Source organism: Engystomops pustulosus, unplaced genomic scaffold (genome assembly GCF_040894005.1).
Source record: "Engystomops pustulosus unplaced genomic scaffold, aEngPut4.maternal MAT_SCAFFOLD_20, whole genome shotgun sequence".
NCBI classification, from domain to species: domain Eukaryota; kingdom Metazoa; phylum Chordata; class Amphibia; order Anura; family Leptodactylidae; genus Engystomops; species Engystomops pustulosus.
This window is the reverse complement of record NW_027284961.1, coordinates 50,981-62,168: the sequence shown is the minus strand read 5'-3', so window position 1 is coordinate 62,168 and position 11,188 is coordinate 50,981. Positions and strand designations below refer to the sequence as shown.

Sequence of the window (11,188 nt, the reverse complement as noted above, 5' to 3'; positions counted from 1 at the left end):
ACTATTCTAGGCTGTACAGAGACGGATAGAGCAGAGCTGTCACTATTCTAGGCTGTACAGAGAGGGATAGAGCAGAGCTGTCTCTATTCTAGGCTGTACAGAGAGGGATAGAGCAGAGCTGTCACTATTCTAGTCTGTACAGAGAGGGATAGAGCGGAGCTGTCACTATTCTAGGCTGTACAGAGACGGATAGAGCAGAGCTGTCACTATTCTAGGCTGTACAGAGAGGGATAGAGCGGAGCTGTCACTATTCTAGGCTGTACAGAGATGGATAGAGCGGAGCTGTCACTATTCTAGGCTGTACAGAGACGGATAGAGCAGAGCTGTCACTATTCTAGGCTGTACAGAGAGGGATAGAGCGGAGCTGTCACTATTCTAGTCTGTACAGAGAGGGATAGAGCAGAGCTGTCACTATTCTAGGCTGTACAGAGACGGATAGAGCAGAGCTGTCACTATTCTAGGCTGTACAGAGAGGGATAGAGCGGAGCTGTCACTATTCTAGGCTGTACAGAGAGGGATAGAGCAGAGCTGTCACTATTCTAGGCTGTACAGAGAGGGATAGAGCGGAGCTGTCACTATTCTAGGCTGTACAGAGAGGGATAGAGCGGAGCTGTCACTATTCTAGGCTGTACAGAGATGGATAGAGCAGAGCTGTCACTATTCTAGGCTATACAGAGAGGGATAGAGCAGAGCTGTCACTATTCTAGGCTGTACAGAGACGGATAGAGCAGAGCTGTCACTATTCTAGGCTGTACAGAGAGGGATAGAGCAGAGCTGTCTCTATTCTAGGCTGTACAGAGAGGGATAGAGCAGAGCTGTCACTATTCTAGTCTGTACAGAGAGGGATAGAGCGGAGCTGTCACTATTCTAGGCTGTACAGAGAGGGATAGAGCAGAGCTGTCACTATTCTAGGCTGTACAGAGAGGGATAGAGCGGAGCTGTCACTATTCTAGGCTGTACAGAGATGGATAGAGCGGAGCTGTCACTATTCTAGGCTGTACAGAGACGGATAGAGCAGAGCTGTCACTATTCTAGGCTGTACAGAGAGGGATAGAGCGGAGCTGTCACTATTCTAGGCTGTACAGAGAGGGATAGAGCGGAGCTGTCACTATTCTAGGCTGTACAGAGAGGGATAGAGCGGAGCTGTCACTATTCTAGGCTGTACAGAGAGGGATAGAGCGGAGCTGTCACTATTCTAGGCTGTACAGAGACGGATAGAGCAGAGCTGTCACTATTCTAGGCTGTACAGAGAGGGATAGAGCGGAGCTGTCACTATTCTAGTCTGTACAGAGAGGGATAGAGCGGAGCTGTCACTATTCTAGGCTGTACAGAGACGGATAGAGCAGAGCTGTCACTATTCTAGGCTGTACAGAGATGGATAGAGCGGAGCTGTCACTATTCTAGGCTGTACAGAGATGGATAGAGCGGAGCTGTCACTATTCTAGGCTGTACAGAGAGGGATAGAGCAGAGCTGTCACTATTCTAGGCTGTACAGAGAGGGATAGAGCGGAGCTGTCACTATTCTAGGCTGTACAGAGAGGGATAGAGCGGAGCTGTCACTATTCTAGGCTGTACAGAGAGTGATAGAGCGGAGCTGTCACTATTCTAGGCTATACAGAGAGGGATAGAGCGGAGCTGTCACTATTCTAGGCTGTACAGAGAGGGATAGAGCGGAGCTGTCACTATTCTAGGCTGTACAGAGAGGGATAGAGCGGAGCTGTCACTATTCTAGGCTGTACAGAGAGGGATAGAGCGGAGCTGTCACTATTCCAGTCTGTACAGAGAGGGATAGAGCGAAGCTGTCACTATTCTAGTCTGTACAGAGAGGGATAGAGCGGAGCTGTCACTATTCTAGGCTGTACAGAGAGGGATAGAGCGGAGCTGTCACTATTCTAGGCTGTACAGAGAGGGATAGAGCAGAGCTGTCACTATTCTAGGCTGTACAGAGAGGGATAGAGCGGAGCTGTCACTATTCTAGGCTGTACAGAGAGGGATAGAGCAGAGCTGTCTCTATTCTTGGCTGTACAGAGCGGGATAGAGCAGAGCTGTCACTATTCTAGGCTGTACAGAGAGGGATAGAGCGGAGCTGTCACTATTCTAGGCTGTACAGAGAGGGATAGAGCAGAGCTGTCACTATTCTAGGCTGTACAGAGAGGGATAGAGCGGAGCTGTCACTATTCTAGGCTGTACAGAGAGGGATAGAGCAGAGCTGTCACTATTCTAGGCTGTACAGAGACGGATAGAGCAGAGCTGTCACTATTCTAGGCTGTACAGAGAGGGATAGAGCGGAGCTGTCACTATTCTAGGCTGTACAGAGAGGGATAGAGCAGAGCTGTCACTATTCTAGGCTGTACAGAGACGGATAGAGCGGAGCTGTCACTATTCTAGGCTGTACATAGAGGGATAGAGCGGAGCTGGCACTATTCTAGGCTGTACATAGACGGATAGAGCGGAGCTGTCACTATTCTAGACTGTACAGAGAGGGATAGAGCGGAGCTGTCACTATTCTAGTCTGTACAGAGAGGGATAGAGCGGAGCTGTCACTATTCTAGGCTGTACAGAGACGGATAGAGCAGAGCTGTCACTATTCTAGGCTGTACAGAGATGGATAGAGCGGAGCTGTCACTATTCTAGGCTGTACAGAGAGGGATAGAGCAGAGCTGTCACTATTCTAGGCTGTACAGAGATGGATAGAGCGGAGCTGTCACTATTCTAGGCTATACAGAGAGGGATAGAGCAGAGCTGTCACTATTCTAGGCTGTACAGAGAGGGATAGAGCAGAGCTGTCACTATTCTAGGCTGTACAGAGAGGGATAGAGCAGAGCTGTCACTATTCTAGGCTGTACAGAGAGGGATAGAGCGGAGCTGTCACTATTCTAGGCTGTACAGAGATGGATAGAGCAGAGCTGTCACTATTCTAGGCTGTACAGAGAGGGATAGAGCGGAGCTGTCACTATTCTAGGCTGTACAGAGACGGATAGAGCAGAGCTGTCACTATTCTAGGCTGTACAGAGAGGGATAGTGCAGAGCTGTCACTATTCTAGGCTGTACAGAGACGGATAGAGCAGAGCTGTCACTATTCTAGGCTGTACAGAGAGGGATAGTGCAGAGCTGTCACTATTCTAGGCTGTACAGAGAGAGATGGATAGAGCGGAGCTGTCACTATTCTAGGCTGTACAGAGACGGATAGAGCAGAGCTGTCACTATTCTAGGCTGTACAGAGACGGATAGAGCGGAGCTGTCACTATTCTAGGCTGTACAGAGACGGATAGAGCAGAGCTGTCACTATTCTAGGCTGTACAGAGAGGGATAGAGCAGAGCTGTCACTATTCTAGGCTGTACAGAGACGGATAGAGCAGAGCTGTCACTATTCTAGGCTGTACAGAGAGGGATAGAGCGGAGCTGTCACTATTCTAGGCTGTACAGAGACGGATAGAGCAGAGCTGTCACTATTCTAGGCTGTACAGAGAGGGATAGAGCAGAGCTGTCACTATTCTAGGCTGTACAGAGAGAGATGGATAGAGCGGAGCTGTCACTATTCTAGGCTGTACAGAGAGAGACGGATGGAGCGGAGCTGTCACTATTCTAGGCTGTACAGAGACGGATAGAGCAGAGCTGTCACTATTCTAGGCTGTACAGAGACGGATAGAGCGGAGCTGTCACTATTCTAGGCTGTACAGAGACGGATAGAGCAGAGCTGTCACTATTCTAGGCTGTACAGAGAGGAATAGAATGTTCAACAACTGAAGTGAGAAAAAATAAAAGGACATTTTTAATATAAATTTATTCAACTTTTTTTTAATATGGCACAATAGAACATTCCCTCAAAAGCAGGACAAGCTCCGGGCCTGCTGCAGTCTTCCAGTGGCCTCAGAGGCCAAGGGTATAACAAAGCACATAGCCCTTTTAAAGAGGGCTTATCACCATGTTAAATATGCTTTACTAAACTTCCAGTCATGTAGGAGGCAGTGTGGTCGTGTTGGCTGTAGCACAGCGAGATCACACTCTGCATACACCACGGCTTCAGTATCTTCAATGACACTGTCTGCCGCTGATGGCACAGTGTAAGAGAAGATTAGCATAAATGCATGACCACTCCCTTGCTGCAGGCAAAAGTGCCATGAAGCAAGCCTCCACATGGTGGGAAGTTCAATAAAACAAGTTTACCATGGTGATTGTCCTCTTTAAGGACTTTTTGTTCTGACGTCCGTGTAGCTGTGATCTTCTTTTCTACTTTTTCTCCCTTTGTGGTAACGTGCTGCCTCCAGGATCCCATACAGAATAGAATCTAAAGGAGAGACAAAAACACACACAATATTACCGCCAGGCATAGAAGTAGATTGTAGGATGGGAAAAATGAAAGGGCTGTTTTAGTGTATCCATGGCTGTATTTAGACTTGATGGCGAAATAGGCATTTACAGCATTTAGGCCCCTATTGGTGTACTCAGGTTATAGCTTTTATTCCAGTAGAGGCCTCCCATAAAGGACATCTATCACCAGGATGAAGCATTATAAACCAAGCACATGATTGCGTGTGCCCCCTCTGCAGGATCTGCTGTTCTTTAAGCTTGTTATGCTCTTAGGCTTTTAACATTATGCAGATGAGCCTCAGGGGCTCCAGTCTCCATTAGCACCTATGGAGCCAGGGGCCACTCAGGCTCATTCAATTATATACAGGCGGTCCCCTACTTAAGGACACCCAACTTACAGACAACCCATAGTTACAGACAGACCCCTCTGACTTCTGATGAAGCTTTCTGAATGCTTTACTATAGTCCCAGGCTGCAATAATCAGCTGTAAGGTGTCTGTAATGAAGATTTGTGGATAATCCTTGGTCCCATTACAGCAAAAAAATGTTTAAACTCCCATTGTCACAGGGGCCAAAAAATTTTTTGTCTGGATCTACAATTATAAAATATACAGTTTTGACTTACATACAAATTCAACCTCCAGACCCTATCTTGTACGTAACCCGGGGACTGCCTGTAATATATATAATATATATATATATTTTTTTTTAAGGCATTTGAAAAGGGAGTAAGAAGCTAAAGAGCAAAATCTGCCCGAGGGGGCACACACCAGTATGTCAGTGTGCTTGGGTTACAATCCATTATCCTGGTGTTATATGTCCTTTAACCCTTTCAGGACCTGGCCCTTTTCTGTTTTTTCATTTTCATTTTTTACTCCCAATGATCAAAAATCCATAACTTTTTTATTTTTCCATGTACAGAGCTGTATGATGGCTTATTTTCTGCGTAACAAATTGCACTTCATAGTGATGGTATTGAATATTCCATGCCGTGTACTAGGAAGCGGGAAAAAAATTCCAAATGCAGTGAAATTGGTAAAAAACGCATTTGTGCCGTCTTCTTGTGAGCTTGGATCTTACGGATTTAACTGAGCGCCCCAAATGACGCGTCTACTTTATTCTTTGGGTCTGTGCGATTACGGGGATACCAAATTTATATAGGTTTTATAATGTTTTCATACATTTAAAAAAAATTAAAACCTCCTGTACAAAAATTTTTTGGGGGATTTTGCCATCTTCTGGCGCTAATAACTTTTTTATACTTTGGTGTACGGAGCTGTGGGTGGTGTCGTTTTTTGCGGATTTTGATGACATTTAAAATGTTATCAATTTTAGGACTGTTCGACCTTGTGATCACTTTTTATAGAATTTTAAAAAATTTTTAAATGACAAAAAAAGTGCCATTTTCGACTTTGGGCGCGATTTTCCGTTACGGGATTAAACGCAGTGAAAAACCGTTATCATATTTTGATAGATCGGGCATTTTCGGAAGCAGCAATACCTGATGTGTTTATGATTTTTACTGTTTATTTATATTTATATCAGTTCTAGGGAAAGGGGGGGGGATTTGAATTTTTAGGGTTTTTGTAGTATATAGCCATCGTGCCTCCCCCCCTGTAGTATATAGCCATCGTGCCTCCCCCCCCTGTAGTATATAGCCATCGTGCCTCCCCCCCTGTAGTATATAGCCATCGTGCCTCCCCCCCCTGTAGTATATAGCCATCGTGCCTCCCCCCCTGTAGTATATAGCCATCGTGCCTCCCCCCCTGTAGTATATAGCCATCGTGCCTCCCCCCCTGTAGTATATAGCCATCGTGCCTCCCCCCCTGTAGTATATAGCCATCGTGCCTCCCCCCCCTGTAGTATATAGCCATCGTGCCTCCCTCCCCTGTAGTATATAGCCATCGTGCCTCACCCCCCTGTAGTATATAGCCATCGTGCCTCCCTCCCCTGTAGTATATAGCCATCGTGCCTCACCCCCCTGTAGTATATAGCCATCGTGCCTCCCTCCCCTGGAGTATATAGCCATCGTGCCTCACCCCCCTGTAGTATATAGCCATCGTGCCTCCCTCCCCTGGAGTATATTGCCATCGTGCCTCCCTCCCCTGGAGTATATAGCCATCGTGCCTCCCTCCCCTGGAGTATATAGCCATCGTGCCTCCCCCCCTGTAGTATATAGCCATCGTGCCTCCCCCCCCTGTAGTATATAGCCATCGTGCCTCCCCCCCTGTAGTATATAGCCATCGTGCCTCCCTCCCCTGTAGTATATAGCCATCGTGCCTCCCCCCCTGTAGTATATAGCCATCGTGCCTCCCCCCCTGTAGTATATAGCCATCGTGCCTCCCCCCCTGTAGTATATAGCCATCGTGCCTCCCCCCCCTGTAGTATATAGCCATCGTGCCTCCCTCCCCTGTAGTATATAGCCATCGTGCCTCACCCCCCTGTAGTATATAGCCATCGTGCCTCCCTCCCCTGTAGTATATAGCCATCGTGCCTCCCTCCCCTGTAGTATATAGCCATCGTGCCTCACCCCCCTGTAGTATATAGCCATCGTGCCTCCCTCCCCTGGAGTATATAGCCATCGTGCCTCACCCCCCTGTAGTATATAGCCATCGTGCCTCCCTCCCCTGGAGTATATAGCCATCGTGCCTCCCTCCCTTGGAGTATATAGCCATCGTGCCTCCCTCCCCTGGAGTATATAGCCATCGTGCCTCCCTCCCCTGTAGTATATAGCCATCGTGCCTCCCCCCCCCTGTAGTATATAGCCATCGTGCCTCCCCCCCCTGTAGTATATAGCCATCGTGCCTCCCTCCCCTGTAGTATATAGCCATCGTGCCCCCCACCCTGTACTATATAGCCATCGTGCCCCCCACCCTGGAGTATATAGCCATCGTGCCTCACCCCCCTGTAGTATATAGCCATCGTGCCTCCCCCCCCTGTACTATATAGCCATCGTGCCTCCCTCCCCTGGAGTATATAGCCATCGTGCCTCCCTCCCCTGGAGTATATAGCCATCGTGCCTCCCTCCCCTGGAGTATATAGCCATCGTGCCTCCCTCCCCTGGAGTATATAGCCATCGTGCCTCCCTCCCCTGGAGTATATAGCCATCGTGCCTCCCTCCCCTGGAGTATATAGCCATCGTGCCTCCCTCTCCTGTAGTATATAGCCATCGTGCCTCCCCCCCCTGTAGTATATAGCCATCGTGCCTCCCCCCCCTGTAGTATATAGCCATCGTGCCTCCCTCCCCTGTAGTATATAGCCATCGTGCCTCCCTCCCCTGTAGTATATAGCCATCGTGCCTCCCCCCCTGTAGTATATAGCCATCGTGCCTCCCTCCCCTGTAGTATATAGCCATCGTGCCTCCCTCCCCTGTAGTATATAGCCATCGTGCCCCCCACCCTGTACTATATAGCCATCGTGCCCCCCACCCTGGAGTATATAGCCATCGTGCCCCCCACCCTGGAGTATATAGTCTTCTAAATAATACTCACCAACTGCGCTCCCTGGAACCGCATGGTCTGTTGCACAGCGGTAACTTCCCCTCTCTATGATGATGCGTCTCAGATACATACACGTCTGATCGCTACTGAAGGACAGCGCCCCAGGATGGGTGGCAAGGGTAGTGCCCTAGGCGATCGCCAACCACTCGTCCCAGCCATGGCTCTTTCTGTTAAGTGAAAAACATTGTTGTAGATTAGAATTTTAAGGAATAAATATTAGGCTTTATTTAGACTAATTAGACGCAATTAGACGCTTTGCCCCCCCCCATCAGCCCCTGCAGCCATCTTTGCCCCCCGTCATCCCCTGCAGCCATCTTTGCCCCCCGTCATCCCCTGCAGCCATCTTTGCCCCCCGTCATCCCCTGCAGCCATCTTTGCCCCCCGTCATCCCCTGCAGCCATCTTTGCCCCCCGTCATCCCCTGCAGCCATCTTTGCCCCCCGTCATCCCCTGCAGCCATCTTTGCCCCCCGTCATCCCCTGCAGCCATCTTTGCCCCCCGTCATCCCCTGCAGCCATCTTTGCCCCCCGTCAGCCCCTGCAGCCATCTTTGCCCCCCGTCATCCCCTGCAGCCATCTTTGCCCCCCATCATCCCCTGCAGCCATCTTTGCCCCCGTCAGGCCCTGCAGCCATCTATGTCTCCCGTCAGCCCCTGCAGCCATCTATGTCTCCCGTCAGCCCCTGCAGCCATCTTTGCCCCCCCCCCATCAGCCCTTGCAGCCATCTTTGCCCCCCCCATCAGCCCCTGCAGCCATCTTTGCCCCCCCCCATCAGCCCCTGCAGCCATCTTTGCCCCCCATCAGGCCCTGCAGCCATCTATGTCTCCCGTCAGCCCCTGCAGCCATCTTTGCCCCCCCCCATCAGCCCTTGCAGCCATCTTTGCCCCCCCCATCAGCCCCTGCAGCCATCTTTGCCCCCCACTCATCACCTAGACCCCGCAGCCATTTTCACTCTTCTCATCATCCACACGCTGCTATCGTTTTGCCACACACCATAGGTAACTGAACTGTCCCCACATTTGTATGTGCAGCCAGCATCACCCCACCTCAGCATTCAGGATAAATACCTGCTGTAAGGCACAGACTCGATCAGCCATCACTAAGCAAAAGAAGCTGAGAGGGAGAGAGACAGCTCCTCAGAAGCATCTGGCGCCACCATGTGGTCACGTGGTTGCAGTACGTCACGTGACTCGGTGATGTCACAGGGTCCCTCTGAGTTATAGGATTTAGCCGCTACCATGGAGAAACATGTCTGCTGCCTGGGGGAGTATAATACTGAGGTTATATCACACTGTAGTCACCACATACACCTCACACATCATGTACTAGTGTACAATCAGCTTCTACATCAGGTATAGAAGGATTTTTACCTCAGAAATCATAATTAACACAGGAGTTTATGTAATAATCTCCTCATGAATATAAGCCCAGTTATCTTATATATGGCAGACATGACTGTATGTCAGCTTATTACCTCATACACTGCGGATATGGCTGCTTAATGTTACTGGGGAGAAATATTTTATAATATTATGTGACCATGCTACAGGGGAGACCTGCTCCCAGTTACCTCACATAGTGCAGACATGGCTGAGCAGGGATCTGCTTCACACAGGGATCTCTATGGGATGTATTACCTCACACAGCTTTCTGCAGCTCATATGTGCTCTTACAGCAGACATGGCGGATACATCACATATTACAGCAGACATGGCTGATACATCAGATATTACAGCAGCCATGGCTGATACATCAGATATTACAGCAGACATGGCTGATACATCACATATTACAGCAGACATGGCTGATACATCACATATTACAGCAGACATGGCTGATACATCACATATTACAGCAGCCATGGCTGATACATCACATATTACAGCAGACATGGCTGATACATCACATATTACAGCAGACATGGCTGATACATCACATATTACAGCAGCCATGGCTGATACATCACATATTACAGCAGACATGGCTGATACATCACATATTACAGCAGACATGGCGGATACATCACATATTACAGCAGACATGGCTGATACATCAGATATTACAGCAGACATGGCTGATACATCACATATTACAGCAGACATGGCTGATACATCACATATTACTCTGCAGACATGGCTTATACATCACATATAACACTGCAGCCATGGCTGATACATCACATATTACAGCAGACATGGCTGATACATCAGATATTACAGCAGACATGGCTGATACATCAGATATTACAGCAGACATGGCTGATACATCACATATTACAGCAGACATGGCTGATACATCACATATTACAGCAGACATGACTGATACATCACATATTACAGCAGACATGGCTGATACATCAGATATTACAGCAGCCATGGCTGATACATCACATATTACAGCAGACATGGCTGATACATCACATATTACAGCAGACATGGCTGATACATCACATATTACAGCAGCCATGGCTGATACATCACATATTACAGCAGACATGGCTGATACATCACATATTACAGCAGACATGGCTGATACATCACATATTACAGCAGACATGGCTGATACATCACATATTACAGCAGACATGGCTGATACATCAGATATTACAGCAGCCATGGCTGATACATCACATATTACAGCAGCCATGGCTGATACATCACATATTACAGCAGCCATGGCTGATACATCACATATTACAGCAGACATGGCTGATACATCACATATTACAGCAGACATGGCTGATACATCACATATTACAGCAGCCATGGCTGATACATCACATATTACAGCAGACATGGCTGATACATCAGATATTACAGCAGACATGGCTGATACATCACATATTACAGCAGACATGGCTGATACATCACATATTACAGCAGACATGGCTGATACATCACATATTACAGCAGCCATGGCTGATACATCACATATTACAGCAGACATGGCTGATACATCACATATTACAGCAGACATGGCTGATACATCACATATTACAGCAGACATGGCTGATACATCAGATATTACAGCAGCCATGGCTGATACATCAGATATTACAGCAGCCATGGCTGATACATCAGATATTACAGCAGCCATGGCTGATACATCACATATTACAGCAGACATGGCTGATACATCACATATTACAGCAGCCATGGCTGATACATCAGATATTACAGCAGACATGGCTGATACATCAGATATTACAGCAGCCATGGCTGATACATCACATATTACAGCAGACATGGCTGATACATCAGATATTACAGCAGACATGGCTGATACATCTGATATTACAGCAGACATGGCTGATACATCACATATTACAGCAGACATGGCTGATACATCAGATATTACAGCAGACATGGCTGATACATCA

General features: G+C 48.0%; 1 long non-coding RNA gene across 1 annotated transcript; it reads right to left on the bottom strand.

Annotated features, from left to right (window-relative positions):
* Positions 1 to 3,767: 3,767 nt before the first annotated feature.
* LOC140106849 (uncharacterized) lies at positions 3,768 to 9,032 on the bottom strand. The gene is made up of 3 exons (XR_011850882.1): positions 8,877 to 9,032; positions 7,803 to 7,978; positions 3,768 to 4,288 (listed from the first exon to the last, which is right to left on the bottom strand). It is a non-coding gene; the product is annotated as an uncharacterized lncRNA (long non-coding RNA).
* Between the last annotated feature and the right edge of the window lie 2,156 nt (positions 9,033 to 11,188).